At 33.6% G+C, this 22,788-nt stretch overlaps 1 protein-coding gene across 7 annotated transcripts in view; it reads right to left on the reverse strand.

Moving 5' to 3' along the window:
* The window catches only part of LOC105251455 (A disintegrin and metalloproteinase with thrombospondin motifs 18), a 45,070-nt gene extending 29,289 nt beyond the window's left edge, over nucleotides 1-15,781 (reverse strand). Inside the window, exons 1-3 of one of the 7 annotated variants that reach the window (XM_011258299.3) lie at nucleotides 15,423-15,781; nucleotides 14,844-14,967; nucleotides 13,938-14,398 (exon numbers count right to left, since the gene is read on the reverse strand). The gene's annotated coding sequence lies outside the window, so the exon portion shown is untranslated. Of the gene's footprint in view, nucleotides 1-19; nucleotides 91-13,937; nucleotides 14,816-14,843; nucleotides 14,968-15,422 lie in introns of those variants that run through there. The other 6 variants (XM_011258296.3, XM_011258291.3, XM_011258293.3 and 3 more) reach the window with 6 other exon arrangements.
* Between the last annotated feature and the right edge of the window lie 7,007 nt (nucleotides 15,782-22,788).

The raw sequence follows: 22,788 nt of genomic DNA on the forward strand, positions 1-22,788 counted from the left end.
ATGAGATAGAGAGACTCACGTAATCGACCTGGTACTTATACAAAATAGTGTTCGACTTCGGGAGAGACCTCCGAGTTTGGATTGACAGACATGAAGACACTATTAAGATTTGTCAGATCTCTATTACTTATATATACGTGCTTCTGTGGTTATAATTCGCGAAACACGTGATCTGAAATATCACCCACTGCGCATGGCAATAATTTCCGGAGAGACGGATGAGACGAGAACCTGAGGAATGATATAGTATTTGTGGAAAGCGTATTTTTTTGCTCACACGCGTGAACTGGTTCTACCCGTTTGTGCACTCTTGCCACAATAAAGCAATCGATTCCTTTTTTTTCTAGAGGATTGCTCTTAACCGCAAAATGGGATATAAGTTGTCGATCGACGGCAATTTCCCCCGACAGTGTTCTACGAATCGGTCAATAATATTCTAATTAGACTCGCTTAGAGGCGCTTGCCTCACATCCTCAGTCGCAAACGTGTTTCGAATTGAATTATTAGGAAGGGGACAAAAAAAAGAGAGAGAAAGAGAGAAAAAAAAACTTGTCCCGCGCGACGAAGAAATTATTTAAGTAAACTCTGGCTTTTTATACATTCGCCTTAATTAATCGTCAACTGGTCGAGTGCCATTAATATTGAGATGTCTGCCTCTAAGAATGACTTTTGTAATCGCAAGCCGTTCGATATATTGCCGGAGCAATAAAAATATATCTTTTTGCGAACTGCACAAAATAAAATTGTCGAATCGCGCGTATTTTACGTGTATATTTTATCAGAGTCCATTAATACGCATAATACCGTCATATTAATGCACATTATACGCGATACATTCCGCATTTTTCAGTTCTCATAAACTCATATTTACGAGTTGGATTACGCTATTCTTCTAGACAGTTATTTGCAAACTATTGTACACACAACAAGCATAAATTTTAACGCAATTGGAACACATGACACATGCATATGAAATTTTAATGCTAAGAACGCGTAACTTAAACATACAAGTACAATAGTGAAAGCTACAACGAGAAATGTATTCTGTACATTAATTTACGGTATTCGCAATAATGTATCCGTCAACGAGTACTGACATCTTATCAATAATAATTATCTCGACAACTTTGTGCGATTAATTTCCGCAAATCCTCGCTGTCAATGTAATACGTCTAATCGCTTCTCGGACGACTCGATATGTCGTATGTGTGTGTGCATGTTCGAGTCGAACGAGTCTAACTACTTTGTGCAAGAGGTAAGTGACCTTTTGCGTACGGTAATCGGGTGGCTTCAGAGAAATTTGCGATTGCGTAAAGGATGTCAATGGAGGGACCCCGTCGTAACCTCCACACGAGAACGCAGGGGCTGCACCGTAATCACTTTGCCCTTATGTAAGATGCAACGATGCAAAAGTCACTCATGCGGGACTTATCTATGCAAGGACACTCTTGGATACCCGCGAGTTTTCAGCTTGCGAGCAATGCAATCGTCGTTTGTGCAACGTTAAAGACCTCGACAATGAGGACAGATATGCGGCCAATCAATTCGCGCGTTTATACATACGAGATTGATTTACGTCACGCTGTTCGGTTTTATCGCGTGTGTTTTTCTTAAATACACACAATTTATTTACTACAAGAACGAGTATTGCAAGAAGAATGCAATTTAATGGAACAGATAAAATAATAAAATTAACTTTTTGTACAAATACATATATGTATACATATATTCGTCATTAAGAGCAATTTTCAAATTTAATGTTAATACGCAATTTTTGGTAAATCGATAAATCCTTTAAAACATAATATCTTCCAATTCAAAACAAGATACATAAGATACACAAAATTTCTTGCAAAAAGAATAATAAAAACATTTTTAATTAATTTTAAACAAATTTATTTTTAATTTTTTTTAAATTTATTTTTAATTAATTAAAAAAAATTTAATTAATTAAAAAAAAAATTTTATAATGTTCTTCATATTGGAAGCCAAAATCGCAATCTACTTCAAACTTTATTAATCATCTGACAATAAATCAAAATATGATTTGATCCATTAAAGTAAAATTAATCGCGAATTAAAGAATATTGATTGATTATGAAAGCGAGAGACAAACAAAAATTCGATTCGCGTTAAATTTATAGTAGCTTTTTCATACTATTATATCGCAATAGAATCAATTTCGCGAATGCTTAACGGCGATTGATTTCGACGTGTGCTCCATCGTCGTGTTAATTGAACCAATTTGGCCGATCAATTCGCGATATTAACCCAGATTTCGATGCGATGCGACAACCTTGACCCGTATCGAATTAGACCGATCTTTAAAGTAGGTAAGTTAAGTACGTATGCATATTTCGCAACGTTGTTTCCAACACCAATTTCACTTCGACCGTGACTCGAGTCGGAAAGCGATGTGGCCTCACGCGCACAGTGTTCTCGTTCTTTTCATACTAACAAAACACATACCTTTATCAAACGCGCGACAAACAATGATTTGAGACACTTGAATACTAATATAAGTTTCGTTTTTTCAATTTAAATATATTCGTGAATTTTTTGATATTTGCAACTAATACTTTTAGGCGGCGAATACCCGGCATTTTAGAATTTCCCTATTTATAGTAGGAAGAAATTAAAATTTCGCCATAAAGTTGCGTCTTTTTTTGCGCAATATCGAATAGTCGTTAATCGATGTAACGTTTATTTGCGCGATGATGAAACAGAAGTACGTTGTCTGGGATGGTAATACCGCGACTGTTTAATCTCCTCGGTTAGCAGATTATAATTAGGATGGCGGTGTGAAACACTCGATATGTGTGAAGCGTAATAACAATGACGACATTGAGTATTACCGATGACACACCGGCATATGATTGCAATTGTTAACGGCGCGCAGTTAATCAACTCTTTGAACGTGAAATTCAATGGAAATTATGTAGTAGCTATTATCATATTAAATGAAGATTGAAAAAATCACGATGATTTTTTTATTTTCGCTAGAGAAAATTAATCAGATAATTAAGAGAAAAATTGTCACGCATTATTTATACTTTACCACAATATATAAATAAAGATTGAACGTCTCTTTTTCTTCCAAATTGATTACATAATGATGAATAAGTTAATTCCATCAGCGTTTTATATAAGTAAAAATATATATATTTAGGAAATGCAACCGCAAACAAACGAAAAGAAAACATCTACCCTAATATTCCCCTTGACATTCACATTCGTTTCAATTTTCGTGTTTCCCTACACGACGCATTATATTACTATACATCTATAAATCCAAATGAGAACCAAGTCTCGCATTTGCATAAATAAATTTTAATTCCTTTATGGCCTAACTTGTGTACTTTGGCGAGTCGCGTCGTCGTCATTCATCGATCGATGAACGCACATCGTAGAAAAAAAGTCAGTGCCAGCCATTGTACAGTATTTTTCCGTCAATTTTCTACGCAAAGATTAATGATGACAACCATGGTTTTTTTTAATCTTCGGACTTTGCACTAAAGTCGTTCTTCAATCGGTGCAGCGGTTCTCAATCTTGACCTGTATTCAAACTTCGCAAACTCGCGCTCGATAATTTAAACCAGCATGAGATGAGATAAAATGTGCATTTCGCGCATACGTCAACTGGTGTACAGATTATTTATTAAACAAGCGGTTAGATTTTTATAATATATCGAAAAAATCGAATGATAAAAAATCTATCAAACTAAATTTAGGAGAAATAAACATCGAAAATAATAATCGGAAAATCAGAATAAAAAGATATAGTATAAGTTGTTAATACATAAAATATATTCTTAGCTTTTTTAAGAAAATAAAAAAATAAAATATTTGAGAATTTCGATCAAATATATATCTAGTTTATATAATAAACTTTTAATAAAATATATTTTTAAATTTAGAAAATTATTATAAAAAATTTGTGTTCTTTACACTTTATTTAATTTTTTCGATATGTAGCGCAAATTTTTAACCGGATATTTTATAAACATCATGTACATATTTACAAACCACGCATGAGACGTGCAATGCACAGGAATGAAGTGGCTTGTCGTCGTCGAATTGTGTCGAGGATCTAAGATGATTATCTTTTTCGGGGCTTTTCGTGGACTCAAGAGCCGCGCTTGGTATGCAAGTCGTCGCATGCGTGACACGCACGAAATTCGGTGGACGAGCGGCGCGAAAATAAATCTTCGAGATTCAGGTAACACATTTTTGTGATTTAAGGATTTGAAGGTCACATTGCCTCAAGAAATTAAATTTTATAAAAAAATTAAATTTCGTAAATAAAATTGAGATTAAAAATTTCATTAAAAAAGTCATATAAGGAAAAAGCTTCTCTTGATGATATTTATTAGTCTAGCTTTCTCTAAACATATATGTATATTTCGAATATCATTTTCCAATTTAATACTTTCCCTGAGATGAAATTTCCAATTCTAATCTAATTTACTTTTTTTTACTTTTTTATTTTTTTTTACTTTTTTACTTTTATTTAATCTACTTTTATTTATCTGCTATTTTATTATAGTATAATATCATAATATAATGAAACTCTCGTAGAAATAATAGTCTGCAATATATCTACATTTTAAATCTTTGCTTAAATTTAAATCAAAATCGTAACATGTGTATCGCGCAATAATAAATAAATAGTTTAATAATTGAAAATTGAATTATATTGACTGTACGATTGTGTCGAGAGATGACGTTTCATTATCAAGAAAATGGAAATTCTGATCTATTATAATTTCGGCTGTATAATCGAGCTGCACACAATTTCCTTTAATAAATCCTCTAAGTGCTCCTGCTGAGTGAATTTAAATCACGAGATGAATAAAACATAAATGTGGTTCTATAAAATGGCATCGGAAAAAAAAACTTTTTAATAAAACTCTAAAGATTTAATCACAATTTTACATTTAAATTTTATGTAATTGATGAAATTTTTGTTGTCATACATTTGGATTTCTTCTCCTGTCTAATTTATCTCAATTAATGTTTTCTATAATTATATTATGATATAATCGTGCATTTTGCTAGATGTATAATTTTTGTATTTTATATGTTTTTCGTATTTCTTTACAACATAAAACACAATAATATCGTTAAATTCGTAAAATATGTGAAACAAAATTATTTATGCAATCAATTCTCATAAGCTTCCATTGCGCTTGGTTAAACCTGAATAGATACTCTGCGATCTGCTTCAAAACTCTCTCCGTTAACATTAATAAGACCACATATCTTAAATGCAGAAAATTGGTTCGCACGATTATTCCTTTCGCTGTGTAACATATTGGCAGTTTCTTGCGAATCGAGGACATGTTATACATTATCGAGACCCAATGAATCGATCGTGTATCACACGCAAATTATAATTCGCGCCTTTTGGTATTAAGACAACGAATTAACACTCTCACTCTAATGTGAGGGTTATAATGCTTCAATATAATGCTTCTATTTTTGCGCTGCAAAGTTTGCATATAAATTGATTTTGTGCGACACACATTCTGCATTTCTTAAAAAATATTTAAATTATATAGAACTGCCAATAAATTATAATTATAATAATAAAAAAAATACAAATAAAATTTATTATTAAACAAAGAGTCAAAGAATATTATGTCTTATCTTTAAATAAGAAAAATTATTAAAAAACCTATACAAGAGAAAAAATATAGATTTTATTTGCTTTTTTTTAACGCTACAAATTATTTTTTAAATTAATTCTATAAATTCCTCAAATAATATCGTACAAACATTTTTAAATTTAGAGCTTCTTAGATTTAGAGATACTTCTTGCATTCAATTTAAAAATGTGATCAACGTTTATGCAAGTTGTGCAGAAACCGAATCGAGCTCGATATCTTTCCGTCAATACAAAAAACAGAATAATTTTATGTAACATTGTTATTTAATATTATGCAACCATACTATTCACTAATCCACCAGTTGCACAATTTCTACAGCAATAATAGCGGATAGAAAATTTTTCCAAGGAAAATAATAAAGATTTTTTTTTTAAAAAAAGGGGAACCTTTGCATAATCTTTTAATAACAGTAAGATAATTATTCAGATAATTTACCGTTACGTAGGTAATACAATTCAAGAATATTTCTCGAGAGAATCGATAATTCTATATGTGTTAATATCATTTTGACTATAAATTCTAAAATTAATATTTTAATATTCGTTAATTTTGTCCCGAATAAAATCTGAAAGTTTTTAAAAATATTCTTAATCATTAATAATAATATTTCTTAAATGTCTTTTTAATTTACGAATAATCGTAATCGTTGGTTCAATTTTCGCGTACGAGACTTTTGTCAATGCAATCTGTGTCTCGCCAAAGAGATTGCAGTCTGGAAGGTGCGTGTCAAGGTCACACACATTTTCCCGACACTGAATATTTAAAGCGCGTGACAGGCGATTGAACAGTTGCCGGACTTGAATATTTAAATCACGCAACAACAATCATTGACTCTGAACTGATTTTTTAAATCACCTCAAGCGCGTTTCTCTCTCGCTTTCATTGCGCGAAGGAATAATAGCGAGCGTAAAATTACGATAAATTGCGATCTTTCTCTTTTCGCTTTTACCTGTTCTTAAAAATTTCTTCGCTTTTATTCGACTCGTTCTTTTTGTCCAGCTATCGTTCTCGTTGTCGCCTTCCGCCAGCGACATGTAATCCCGTACACAAGCGAACTATCTCGTCGTTCACGAAACGAGAATCTTGCGGAACGTGGACAGGAGGAAAAAACGTATTCTAGGTGCGCCTACCATTGTGTACTGTCGACACGGGTTCTCTTTGATTACAAGAGAAGGAGAGAGAGACAACTCGAGTATACGCGCCGAGAGAACCGTGTTGGGCGAACCAACGAATGAACCAACGGCTGCAACGGGCAATATCACGGAATGGAATGGAATGGAACGGAACGGAACGGAATAGCATGAGCGTGTTACAAAATATCAGCTTTCACCATATCGGCGCTATGTCGAGAGATACCGAGAGCAACATAGACGATGAAGACGACGATATTGCCGATGACATCGTTGTCATCGCCATTCTTGACCCGTGAACATCACAAGCAGGATTACATGGACCGATAATTGATTCATCAATATAGCTGCGGTTTTCTTATGTAAATCGTTATATATATATAAGTATGTATCCTGTTTATTGTTTATTTAAAACATATAGAAAAGTATTAAAAAAGTAAAGAATTAATAAATAAATAAATAATTAGAAGTAAGAGTCGCGACCGGACAAAAGTGAGATGGAGGCTGTCAAGAAAATTGATGGCTACTCCGTAAAATAAACATGCAATTAATTTTGAAAAAGTTACACATTTCACTGTAGAAAATTAGGTGCGGGCGCGATTTGGGTATAGCTGAAAAAAAAAAATATGTTGTGTCATTTCGCGAAGAAATTCGCATCGCGAATAAACATCTCTGCGCGTTCGGACGTATCAGGGTGATTGCGTAAGAGAGAAACACATTCGTCTGGTCGGAGTCACGAAAATACATCGGAGGGAGAATCACGGTACTCATCATATCCCAAGGATCCCGTTACGGGCCGTAGACATTCGCGGCCGTAAATCCCTAATTGCAGGTGAGGCACTGCTCTTTAGAACGGCCGTTCTCGCCACCTACGTTCACGTGGTGTTCCACGTGAGCGACGTGGCTCAATGCTACGGCGATTGAAAGTAAATTCTTTTTTTTTTTCTATTGACGAGTTGTACCGGCGAGAGAAAAAGAGGGAAAGATACTTGTAAACCGATACTGATATTCATCGATATTTTGCTAATCGTATATCACGCGAAAGCCATTATTTTGCTGGTTAGAATATATGTTATCGCTTTTTTCAGGACTTGCGTTCGTCACTTAATAAAACTAAAATAAATACGAGAGTAACTGGAGTAACTATTTAAAGACGCTTTTTCTAGTTTATAGTATTATTTTAATTTTAAAATTAGTATCTTTTTATTAGATCTATTTTAATAAACATGTGTAAATAATATAATAATAAAATCCAGAAAAAAAGATTTATTTAAAATAGACGTACGTAAAAAAAATTATCGTCATAATACATTAAAATATTTGCATTTCTTAATTTAAATAATTAAAATTTGCACTGAAGTAAATAAATTTTAAATTAAGTACAATGTCACGATTTCACCACTTTCTGTTTCTTTTATTTAATTAATTAAATATTAAATATAATAACGAGCGTGTGATTAATCAATTTTAATCATCATTTGTGATATGCTAATGCGTTATGGGATTAGTCGGATACGGGTCAATGCCCGTGACTCTTGAAATACCTCATCTGTCGTGCTGGCACTATTCTCTATCTCTCTCTTTCTCTTTAACGGAAAACGACGTCGATCGAAACGAAGTATGGCGAGAGCCGCGATTCGACGTTCGCGATTCAGTCTCGCGGGAAAGGACTTTCGACGTTCAAGAAATCGCCGATTCACTTTTGCAATCATCGAGCGTACGATCAGCACCGAGCTGAGCGCACAGCTGATCCAACTGGCCGCGCCAAGCTTGTACGAGTCGTAATTTTCTATTCACCAGCTATGGCGTTTTTAATCATCACCTACATCGCCTTATTACACTGAACTGACAGAATCTCGAAACGTTCTCAATTGTAGATTTTCGAAAATTCCAAGTAGCCCAAATAATCACGATGATGACAAAAGTCACCTGAATCCTTTAGCGATTCTCTTATTTATAATCATTACATTATCCATTATTCTCACCTTCTTTTGTGTCTAACAATAAGAATAAATTATTCTTCAACTACGAGTGTCAACGTCAAGGAAATTTGAAACACTTTTTTAGAAACAAGAATTTAAAAAAGCTGTTGCGCTTTCCAGAAATTTGTTCTTATTGTTAGACCCGGATCTTTATACAGAAGATCTCACAGAAATATGTAAGCTATTAACCTGCAAACGAAGAGCTAGTTACGAGATTGCAAACTTCACAGAGTATTCAACCCCATTCAAAGATGCGGGTGCCATGGAGCAACATTGTGTAATGGAGAACAGTGAGGCAATCGTAGTTAAAACGGCGATTTCAATTTACGATATATCATATGGAACGCGTAATCTTTCTTATTCTTTTGCATCATAAATATAGTGCTCGTATAGTACCGATATATTGCTTATATTACGTGATAATCAGCGTTTTCAAGGCTTCATGCATATTAGAATATTTATAATAGCAATTTCTGATTTAATTTGTTTACACTCACATCACGGATTTGAAACGTACTTTATTCATGCTTTATGCATCTAATAATGAATTGCATTAATACATGCAATTAATAATACGGTTGTTATTCAGAAGAATACGTAGATCTTTCGTATAATTATCGATTTATAAATTAATTTTCTTCAATAAAAATGACATCTTTAATCAAACCGTATTGCTAATATTAATTCAACTCGTTATTTATGCTAGATGTACGCTTCTCTATTTACATTAAATCTACAACGTGTATACCTCTTTACATAATTATTACAACAAACAAAAATGCGAAATAAATTTACAGATAGTTTTTAGAAATAAAGAAACAGATTTTCTGTTTAATAGAAAACAGAAAGTTATACGCGTTGTCTGTGTAAATTTTACTACAATATGATGCAATCTTGTTTAAAGGATCAAGAGAAAACTTTCATTTTTTATATATATGAAATATACGTGAAATGCTTTACGCGGCAATATAATAAAGAAGGACATAGAAAAAACACCTGGATTATACGTGTCTCAATCAGAAGCATAAAAATCTAGACGACCGCACGAACGTAACCTTTTCTCGCGAGTGGACTTATTACCCAACAATGATTGTCGGTGATGTCCTTTACGTGCTCGACAACGACTTGTCAGGGAATTGCAGGCGGTCTCGGAGATAACTGCCAACCCGGACATAATGTTCATACATCACACGTATCTTTATTATCATATTATCGGCAGGATCGCTTGCGCAGTTTTCCCATTATTAACACGCCGTTTCGAGAGATATCGAGTGATAGGTGACGAACTGCGATTGTTCGACAATGTATTGTTGTCGAATTAAGAAGGTTTTCTGCTGCAACGTTTTGCAATTCGAGATATTTTCTTCGAAAAGACATTCACTCTTTTGCGCGAGCATGTTATTTTCGATAAGTAGACATGTTTAATCAATTGCATTATATCGGATATGTACGAATATATATTTGTGTAAGATATTTTTAAAAGATGTATTTTATTAAAATTTTTTAGTTTGTTTTATTTTGAAAAATATATTTTTATATTATAATATATTTTTAATATATTTTTAATATATTATAATATAATATTATAATATAATATTATATTATATTATAATATTATATTATAATATAATATAATATTATAATATAATATATTTTTTAAACTTAAATAAAATACATCATGATAAAAAGTGAATTTCTTTTATTTTATTATAATAATGCATAAAATCGATTCATGTCAAGACGAGGAGGAAAAAAACTGTGTATGAAACTTTTTAAAGAATTAATAAAGACTTGGATGGACGCAATACTTGCGTGTCCTACTTCGTATGTGAACTATTCACCGCGAATACTTATCGAAACGCTGCTTTTCTCCCCGGTGTGAAAGTGCCTCCCTTCCCTCTTCCCTCTCCCCCTTCGTAGAATAGCGTAGAATGAGATTTTTAGATGAATAATAACGTATCAAAAATTTGATTTCAGAAGCCTCAGAAATTCCGCGAGACGCAATACGAGGAAATGACACACCGAGCGGAAGGAAACTTGGCGCGTTGAATATTTCCGCGCAATTAGTAACAGCTTTGCCTGTACGTGAAAGCGGCAGTAAATTAAATCAGCCGTTAGAGCAAAGAAACAGAAAGCAACCTCCGCAATATAGCATCGCGTATATCAACCTATAATCGCACAGTGTTATGCAAAAGTGAATTAACTCGGCACGATCATTTTAAGTCAATTAAGTTAAAACACTTATGTATTAGTGTATAATTTATTTTTTAATAATGATATTGGATATTTAAAGATAGGAGTAGATAGGAAATGAATTTTAATATGCATCGCACATATAAACTTGTGAGAAGCATTATGCATGCTAATTAAAACGCGGAATTTTTATTTTGTTTTTTCTCTTTTTTATTATCTTTTTTCTCTCCATGTCTGTAGTTGTTTTTTTATTTAAAAAAAATTGGTTTTTATACAATATCGCATCCATTAAATACAATACTGACGTGGATCAGCAAAATATGATTATGTAACAAGTTATACTAATAATAAAAATTATCTTATTTTTATCATCGATTATATCGAGTTTTGAGGCTTTAATGGATCCGCGATTGTGAACTAACTGCAATACGAAACCCGTAACGCGAGTTTGGATAATGTTGTACGATCAGACATAAATAAGGCAAGATGACAAAAAGTCGGCACTATTTGAAAAGTATAATTATTGTAGACAACTGAAATTGCTACTAAAAACGTAGTTTCCCTCATTATCTCCGTGATCATTTAAATTCCTCAATTTTTTTTCTCTCGATATTGCTTGATATTTTTCTAGTAATCGGAAGTACGATGCTTGTTTAAATTAGCAATTCTCCAGTCAATGGCAGAAATGAGCGTATGAGCCGTATAAACATATAACGTTATACAACATCGATCCATGCCGGTTTCGGTTCGTGCATCGAGGAGATTGTAAATATTGAAAACGAAAGTTTTATTCTGTGCGTCTTAAACCGCATTTCTCTTCCTATATCCGCGCTCCCTTACGTATTTATGTCGCTCATATAACTATAACTAGCAACTATGTGCGAGGGACGCTCGCAAATTAAAGTAAACAATCAGAAATAATTTAAATTATTTCAAATTTAAATTATTAAAATAAATAATCAGAAATAATTTAAATTATTTCTGATTATTTATTTTAATAATTTAAATTTTGACATTAGCGAAAGAAAAGATGAAAGTATAAATTATGATAACAAACGCAAATTTAATCTGGGTCGCGGGGAAAATGAAAGAGATTCCGCTTCCTTCTGAATAAGTACGACACGCAACGTTCTTCGTTAGGATTTGTTAGGAGACGTTTCGTTTCTCGACCGACAGAGAGTGGTGAGAAGAAACGAGAATGATTAAATCTCGCTTTCGACGCTACGCGTGCACAAATGAGTCGAACAACGGAAAAGGTAGGTGCTCTCTTTCTTGTAACGCGAGGCCTGAATCGCTCGAAGCACACGATTGTTTGGCAAACAACTGCGCTCCGTGCGACCGTCCACGTGCTTCGCGATCAAGCACGTACAGGTACTTTCGATTCTTCGTGGCATACCAGTAGAAATCACAAAATCAGTTCGATTAATAATATTTTAGAATATTTATGTTTAAGAATTATTTGCTCACGAACGCGATTGATAAGAGCTGAAATACGAGTGTGTAATTGAGAAGAGATCAGAATTTGCAGCATTTTGCAGAAATTTTGTTAGCAAATTACGGCAATAAATAATAACTAAAAATAATCGTAAATCTAATCGTCTTTCCATATCCTTTTTACGTAAAATGCAGGACTGAACGAGCGGAGGCGATAAGCGACATTCTTCGTTACATTCCTCATCGATAGTTTTGCAACGGCGCCAAGAATGCTATCTGTTAGCTCCTTTAGTCTCGTAATTTCACATGATACTTTTAATTAAGTATTTATTCAAACTATTCGCGCGATATTATGTAAGTGTGTGCTACATAGACGCACTGTGTGGTCTACAATAATTGATTTATTCGAATATTATGTAGAAATCGCGACATGGCAGGCTTAATGATAAAATGCTCAATACCATTAAAAATACTGTCTAATCTAAATAAAATTTGTAGAGATTGACTAAAATAATAATCGCAATGTTAATTTAGTTTTCGCAACTCGGCAACTGACGGTTAAATAAGTGTAATTAGATTTAAAATAAATGGAAGTCATGGGAAAATACTGCTAATTAAAATCTGCTAATTAAAATTCTCAATAGACGTTAAGATTTTCTGCATAAAACTGATTTTATTAAAGTTGATTTTTTTGTATAAAAATTTATAGTTATAATTAGGCGTGATATATTTTGACTAGTTTTATCAAACAGTTTTTTATAATATTTAAAAAACGAATCCTTTACATAAACAACTCATGCAATCAATGATAAAACAAAATAAATAATGGTATTTTGCATTTTATTTCAGTTATAATCGTCCATCATCGATCGAAGAATTCATTTCGAAATCGTATTAAATATATACTCGAAGTAAAAAGAGGACGTTTATTATTAGTAACGTTTATTATTAGTAACGTACACAGAGAAAAATATCATTCTACTGCCAAGAAACTGCGATTACTCAATTTATTTTTCTTCTTTTAAGTAATAATTTTCTTCAACAAAGAATATATTCTTGATAATAGTTAATAAATTTAATAATAGTTTTAAAATATACTCGTCACAAGTGTTAGAAAATCTCATTATCATGTACTCAAAGGAAGAATTTATTTTCTCTTCAAGATTATTATAAAGTTGTATCAAAGAAAAATTAAACTTACTTTACGCCAACTCTTTGTAGATAAACAAACCAAATGTTTGTTTTAATATTCTTGACTAAAATACTACACTTACTAAAATTCAAAATATATTCAATTAAATTTAATGCTTGTGGTGAACTTGTGATATACAAACTTATGATATACTTAAAATAAATAATATTTACTTGAATACAGTATACATTTTTCTCTATGTATATATGATGACTTTTCGAAATACATTTTTCTAGGACGATTTGGAAATGAGCTCTGCGATTGTGCGTCCTGCATTTCAAGCTTCGAAGATGACGAATTGACCTACATGTCGTAAAAAAAAGAAAAGAGTACTCACGTCATTTATAGTCGGTAGGAGCGAAGCTTCGTCGATCGGATGAGCGATCTATCACGGTCCTCATGTTTCCATCGCCGGCGAGGTCCTCAGCATCATCGCGATGACGAACGGACAAGTCGTCTAACGTAAAATTGCTCTGCTTTCCGCACGTATGACGCACACAGGCGTCGTCCGGTCCCGCGATGATAGATCGACGTTTTACGGGCCTCTTCTTCTTCCGGCGTGAGATTTCCGGCAGCTGTTTCCTCGCTTCCGCGTGATTCCGTATGCATCAATTTCCGTATGATCACTGCACACCAACACACTGCCAGAAGAGAGAGAGAGAGATGGTTTATCCCCTCGTACGATGGTCTATGTCGATCCGATTATGATTCACGATTATTGAATTTCGCGAGACTTGACTCTTTGCATTCTTAGAAAATCGGCATACTTGATGCAATCTCGCACGGATGTCGTTTCCCCTAGCGAAACAGGATTACAGGAATGTAAATACGATTAAAATAAAAAAGGATAAAAGTACGCGAAGCGCAAAGGATGAAAATTGACTCGAAAATTGATCAAGAGGTGCGCAGGTGTTGTGTTTATCGAAGGTATCGACGTGAGAATGCAAAGAATCAGGGAAAATCGAGCTTTTTATTCTCCGATCGGATGGCACGGGAATGGACGAAAGACACAAAACTCGATTAAACGAGGAAAAGGAGAAAAAAAGAGGAACGATCGTTTAAAAAAACTCGTCTTCCCAGTTACGCAAACCGCGGACGATCGGCCAGAAATAAAAGTCGCCGCGACTTTTACATCGAAATGCGGAGAAGAGGAATGTGTCGTTCGTTCTGCCGCTCCCGTCGCGCAGGATCGTCTCGCATTCATTACCGGAAGAAGATCGAAAGTTTAATCGCAAATACGTACAGATTCACCGAATGCTATGGCTCTTTCCCGCGGGATCCGTCTTTCTCGGCCAGATAGATTTTACATTTGCACATCGGCTGCTTTTTATCGTGTTATTTTTTCCACCGATTATCCACCGAAATATCTGCAACAATTTAATTTAATAATAATTTTCAATAATTCAATTTAATAATTTTTCAAAGTAAAATGTTTTTCATTCATCAATATTTTTTTGATTAAGCGCGCGAAAAATATAAAGAGAAATATAATTTTACGTCAAATGCGTCTGAAAACGTTGTAAAAAATAAATATCTTCTGCCCACGTGCACGAATATTTACGGTACCTAACCTTTTATCTCCGATAACGTTATATCACTACAAAATTCTTTCCTTTCCGTTATCTCTTTCTAGCACTTAGAACCCACGATAATCCGGGAAAGCAAGGAGACTTTCCTAAACCGAAAGCGGCATGAAAACTTTTCGGTAAATTTCGATTATCGATGTGCCACCGAGACGGAGATGCGAGAAAACGCGACTCGAACCTCTTTAATCGCGTCGATTACAATCTCACTCGATCCGATAACTCTGTACTTTACGCACCAATCACACGTAGTTTCCTTCTTCCTTCGATGCGAGCGACTCGTACGCGACGCGACCGACAATAACGGGCATATCCCCACGTCCGATGACACCCTCGCCGAAGGACGGAGACGAACACGTGCGCTTGCACTCGATGACGCGCACGGCTGATTTGAAAATCCCTCGCGAGAAATCCCCGGCGCTGGCGCGTCACCGGCGGACAGGTCGACGAGGGGGGAGGGAGGGGGAGAAAGAGAGAGAGAGAGAGAGAGAGAGAAAGAGAGGAAGGATGGACGACGCGTGGTGAGGTGCACGCGCGACCGCGCGGATTCGAAATTGAATGCGAGTGCGCGAGCGGACTCGGTGTAACTGCGGACGACGGTGGCCGTCGACGTCGCCGGGTGGCCAAGAGTCCGCGGGAGGAAGTGGGGACCCCGAACGCGACGGACCGTGGGGAAGGACCGCGATCGCGATCGTTACACGGCCGTGCGCGCGCGGGAGAAGGCCGTCATCTGAGATAGAGAGAGAGAGAGAGAGAAAGAGAGAGAGAGATACCTGCGACGAGACGCGTCGGCACCGTTTAACATGAGGCTCACAGATTTTTTTTTTTTTTTTTACGAAGAGGAAAGGGACTCTGTATCTCGAATCCAGATCCATCTAGATCGGGAATTTATTCGAGCGAGAAATACATTTAATTACGAGGCGCGTATTTAACCGTTTTTAACCTTTAGTTTGGAAAAAAAAGTTTTGCAATTGTATATTTTGTTTTTAAATATGTTTCTATAGATATAGATATAATTGTTGTAATTTTTATAAATAAAGTAGAGAGAGTGGCGCGTTGAAAAGGGAAATAAAAGTGCGTAACCTTAAGTAGATTGAATTATAAATACCTGCGCTTCTTGACGCTTCGATGTAAAATGGCGCCTCCTTTGAATTCATCGATGACTCGACCGAGAGATGCGCAGTCGGAGACGATACGTGAACTACTGCGCAATAATCGATAGAGCTCCGCCGGTAAATTTCAAATGCGTCGGCTTGATGTTTTCAAAACACACGGACACTTTTTTTTATTGTAACTGTCGATTATATAATTGTGACGTAGCAAAATACAGTCCCAGACATATTTCCTGCAGATATCTGTAAAATTATCGAAAATATCATCTATTAATTTTACGTATCTAATAGAAAAAGCACACAATTATATATAAATATTCGTTGTCAAGATGTACAACATTTATATAATTCTTTTTTAGAGAAATAATCCTTTCATCCCATCTAATATCTCGAAACAAAAATAATCAATGTTATTTATTAAGCCTAGCAAAAAAATGTATGTGCATCGGAAACGAATGGCTTCGTGGAAATGTTAATTATTGACAGTTTTTCATACGCATTCTAGCGAATTTTTTATCCATGAATTTCATCCATGGCTGGGTGGCTGCTTATAATGTTGCACAAATGGCTAATAATCTCGAATTAAAAGATTTCCTTTCGATTTCGTGTCGCATAAGTACAGAGGACGATAAGTTTTATTGAGAAAGCCACGTATCAAGATAGTCCTTGTAAAATTTAATTTCCAATTTTACCTGACAGATACTGTAATCTGTTGCGTCAAAGAATGATTCGTCGAATTATTTTTACATTTGTTTTGAAATATTATGAGACGAATTAATTTTTGTCCATTTCTTTGTCATTTTCCTCATCTTCTAAACCACCTGAAAAATTTATCTCGCACACAAACTCATAGTATCAAACATTTAAAATCAATACTGATCGCGTGATAACGCGCATCTTTCTTCTACGGGAGAGGAAACGGATTGCAGGATCGCAAAATTGCAGGCCTCGCGTAGCCGGAAGTGTGTCTAAACTTCGCGTGACCGGTTGCGCCGAGAGGTCCGCGTAGCTGTCGAGGTTTAGAATCTCGAACGGGGACTTGGATATGACTACGAGCCGAACACACACAATGGCGGGGGTGTCGAGCGAAGGAGGCGGGGGGGAGGTCGGAGCGGGGGAAGGAAGAAATGGATAAAAAAATAAAAAGAAAAAAGAGATACGAAGGAGTGGTAACGGACTTCGAGTCCCGGTGATCGTTTTCCGGTTTTCCGTTCTCGCAAGGCACAATTCCACCTCCTTCTCACTGCGCTCTTCTGCGTCCTTCTCCGTCTTTGCCTTTCTCTCTCTCTCTGTCTTTCTCCGTTTGTATCACCTCTCTCGAGCGCTCGACCCTCCGCTCTTGTCCTGTCTCGCGCGAGAGGGAAAGTATTTTATACCACGCTTGGCTTGGCAAGAGAAAGGGGACACGGTTCGCTCCTAATTTCTGTGCCTTAACTTCGTGAACCTATATATCGCGTTGCCCGCCGTGTATGCGCCTGTAATTCGACGCCGTGCTCGAATTGTTGCACGCTCTCGCCGCGCGACCGCCGTGAGTTTACGTCCCAATCTGAACTTTGCGCGACCGCGCACTCTTAGGCAAGCTCGATATTATCGATATTATCAAGTTTAACACAAACCAAAGAAATGCAACATACTTAACTTGAAAAATTACATTATATATCTTTAGAATACATTTTCAAAATGTATGTGTAATTTGAGAGACCACGATATGAGATACATCTTCTTTTCATTATGTTAAAATAAATGATACGATCTTTTATGCAAGCTATTATTATCTCCTCTTTCTTTTCGATTGTATTTTGCTAAAGCTTTATAGACAAAAATGATCTACTCGTGTATACATATATATTTTTTTCGATAAAATAATATCTTGATATTTGTCAATTTACTTTGCAGAAATAAGTGACATTCATGCAGTTCAATTAACTTTGATGAAAATATAATTTCGAACTTTATAATCTATAGTTACGATGCGAAAACATTTATACATGATGCGCATGTCTTGAATACACAGTTCAAACGAGATATCGAATATGTTTCGCAACTATTTCTTTATGCGGAATGAAAACAAAGAAAATTCTTCGAGCGTCACGTAAATTCGCGCAGCGATGCAAAAAAGATTTTTAATATTGATTCCCTGTTGATGGAATCGTCTTCGCACGCGGAAAATTCTTATCCGCGAAGAGACCCAGAGTAATAAGGCTTCTCGATGGAATCGATCGCTCGAAGACGAGGACAAAGCGAATTCGCGCCGCACCGAGAAAGAAAGAGAGATGAAACACAGAGTGGGAGGACAGAGAAAGAGATGCAGCAGCAGCAGCGACAGCTCCTTGGCACAAGTCCGGTTAAAAGTGAAATCGACCATGTACCGTCATAGCCATTATTATATGTTATTCAAGCCAGACAGAACGGGCGATAGGATACCTGAGGCTGCTGTTACGAGAGTTGCGCGTTGGAAACGTAACTCGGTCGTCCCGAGGCTCATTGTTTCGTGACATTGATAGAAGCAGCGGCGATTCTCTCGTCAAGTATGTTCCAATTAAGGATCCGTAATCTTCCTACGTGTTCTCCAATCCCTTTTTTCGCTCCTTCCACATCTTAGGACTTAGGAGCGCGTGTATATAAGCCATTGCGCGCTCCACAGCCATCCGCGTTAATTACGAAAGTGAAAGTATGGCTTGTTCATGATGTTGGATATGAAATAAAAAAGAAATATTCGTGCTTCTCCTCTTCTTCTTTCCATTGCTTTTACGTAATTTGGTTGATCTTGTTACCGTTTTTCATTCTGATTGACCGCGTCTCCGACTACGTCCACGCGTGGTCAATGGAAGAGACGTTTTCTCTGCAAAATCGTCGAATGATTAATATAAAAGATCGGATAAAATTTAATGATATAAATCTACTAAACACAATTATGCCCTTAAATAATTAATATATTTAAATTAAATACTCAACATTTCATCAAACTTCAAAGGGTAATGTGATTTTTTTTTGAGAACTTGTTGAACTTCCAGGTAAAAGAGTAAAATTTAAATGTATTTCTTGAAAATTTTTAATTTTGTTAAAAACTTGTAATTGTCTCAATTTCTTTTCTCATACATACCATCTTTACGTCAATTTACGTTAGTGAATTTCGGTAACAAAACCCGGAAACTATTTTATACAATCCCTCTGTCTCAATCGCTTCGTAATCAAATTTCTAATTCGATCTCGCAAGATCGATCGACCGAGTCGAGAATTTCGTAAAGATTTCACTGTCGTCTCCGGCATATCGGTTTTGCATGTTACATCATTATTTTCTGAAGTGATTAAGCGAATTAAACAAAATGACGATAATTGATCATTTGCAAAAATACAATAATTATCAATAGAATAAATATTCTCAAAATTGAAAGAATTACCTTGTGAAAAATTTGTTGAATTTCTTTTATGAATTATGCAGCGCACAGGCATCGGCCATTGTGACGATCGCGTGTAAATAATAATTTTGTATATAGAAAAAGATTAGTGACGTTGTGTAATCATCCGGTTAGAATTGCTAATAAAGCTGCAATCTCTCTCTGCCTTTCACAATGCATAACGGAAATCGTGACTGGTTATGTCGCGTTTACGCCATGATTGATGAAATTATTTAAACTCTCTCTTGGGATAAAGTTGTTTGATTATCTACCGAGTTCAAAGATAATTGGAGATCTTGATATAAACGACCCTTGGTAATATCGCATGCAGTTACCATTAGTTCAAATATTCCTGAAACAAAAAAAAATATAAGAATTTATGTAAAAAAAATTATTGTAATTTATATATAAAAAATATATGTAAAAAAATATATAAAATACATTAATAAAAATATATAAAAAATATATAAAATACATTAATAAAAATACATTATAAAAAATATATGTATATATAAAATACATTGTATTAAAATATTGAAATAATTACAAAATATTATTTAGTCAAAAAGACAATGTAAAAAATAAATAATGCTATAATTCTTTTAAATATATATTAAAATATATATTAAAAATATATATTAAATAATATATATTAAATAATTTTTAATATATATAAAATATATATTTAAAAAAATAATGAGATTTCGAGATAGATATAGAGTCGTCTCTATATATGACTATTTAAAAAAAATAAATCTCTACTTTAATAAAGACGTTAGACATTTACATTGCACGAGAAAAAAAAATTAGCCACATTAATTTTTACTGTAAATTTAATATTTTAGAGATTATAGTTGCAACGGGATATAAATAGTGCATAAATGATTTCTAATTATTTCTTGCAATAAAATGTAGAATAATTCGCCTGTAAGAGTAGATAAGAGAAGAAGAGAGAATTAATTGTTATCTAATGAAATTCTTCAAATTGTTGTCACTCTAATTCGAGCTGTGATAACAAATCAGTCGATTAATCAATCGCAGAAAGTGATTATATTTTTGATTAAAAGTTCGATATGATAATATTTCGTGATAATATCTTTATCTTGTTTATTACTCATATAATTTCTAAATATAATATGCTGAAAAACCGATGATAATGATATTTAAGATAACGGTATAACCACCTGCGATGTAATCAAGAGAATCAAATATCCATGATATCTTTATCCTTATAATCTGTTACATTCAAGATAAATGTCTTTTTTTTTCACATCGTCATTATCAAAGAATTAGATCATTATCGCAAGAATAAATGATTTTAAATAAATCCTCAGAGAGGTTCCACGTGCTAGAAATAAATTTTAAGATGAAATTAAGTTAATATCAACAATTCGATTAAGATATAATATTCGATTGTTAAGCTTTCAATCCAAAGAGACTTGATCATTTATCGAATATGATTATTCTTTTTAATCAAAGATATTTCTTTACAACCTATCCTTACAATTAATGTGATCATTTATCATTTGATCCCTTAGCCTATTGTCAAACACTGAATAAAAACAAAAAGAGACATTTGTTTGGGCGAAATATACATATATTATTACATTTTTGCCGTATATATGATTTACGGCGAATTGAAAAACACATTACAAATGATATAGTATAAGCTCATTTCGATAAGATTATAGAAAGGTCATATATTGTATCATAGCCATATATTTTTGTTGATTGCGCCATAAAGTATCCAGAAATTTGCATTGTTTCTTTCAAAATTAATCATAAAAAGAATTACATCATTTATTCAAATTATCTATGTTCATTACAAAATATAATGCGTCAAATATATGTATAAACATATAATATATAAACATATAAATAAAATATAGAAGCAGAATTTAACTTTCCAAGATTTACGATCAAATTAAAAGAAAAATATTATATTCTTTAACGTGCAAATTCGAAAAAATTGAATTTTTTTCTAAATTAGAAAATGTAAGCAATAGTAAATGATATATGGAAAAATGCATTATAAAATGTAACGAATATTTTTAATTATCGACAAAAATGAAGAATATTACTTCTATATATTATATATGTTGTTTATATTATCTACTTATATACATTTACTTATCTAGATACACCAAGCAGATCATTAGAAATGAAGATATTTGGAATTTTGAATTGATACAGTATTTCATTACATTTATTAATTGATTATAATTCATCATATAATTACAATAATAATAATAATAATAATAATAATAATAATAATAATAATAAGAATAATAATAATAATAATAATAATAATAATATAATAGATATATAATCAGAATAATAAAAAATTAATTGCTTTCGGTTCTTGTGACAGCTGCCTCAATGCCGTTTAGTTCCTAGCAATCCTACAGAGTTTGCTCGCTTAGTTGCAAGTAAATTTTAGAATCTTTTTTTTTTTAATTTTAGAGAATACATTTGTGCATCTTGTATAATACATATGTTGCACAATTTTTCATGGACTCTCTATTCTTTTTTCGGTTTTTTTTATAATACCTTAAAATATGAATTAAAAAATATGTAATTTAAAAAATACTTATTAATTTGCCCCGAGTGATCCAAGCTTTTATAAGATTATTTTTCTCTCTTATTTTAAATATTAAAAAAACACAAAACAATTATAACATGCTTATCATTATTACATATCGGTCGCCTCATTTTTTTGCAATATAGAAAGAGATATTTTTCGTTATCAGAACTCTATATATATGTATACAATTTATGCCGAAATTTATGGCTCTATGTTAAATGCACTAATTGCTTGTAAAAAAAACTGGAAGAATTTATTTTTGATAAGCAGTTTTTCTCTCTGAAATATCAATTCTTATATCTAGACTGTATGTAGGAGCTATAATATGCACTACATATGTAAAGAGATATAATTAAATTATCTATTCTGATATTTTATGTATCATGCAACAGGAGAAATATTGATAATCATGAATATTATTCCTTGTTAATAATATCAGAGGGACCATTTTTAATGCTCTACTTAATCTGCAGTTTCTTATTAACTACTAAAAAATAAATGTATTTTTAAT

The sequence above is a fragment of the Camponotus floridanus genome, unplaced genomic scaffold (genome assembly GCF_003227725.1).
Source record: "Camponotus floridanus strain SB8 unplaced genomic scaffold, Cflo_v7.5 scaffold1, whole genome shotgun sequence".
Classification (NCBI taxonomy): Eukaryota; Metazoa; Arthropoda; class Insecta; order Hymenoptera; family Formicidae; genus Camponotus; species Camponotus floridanus.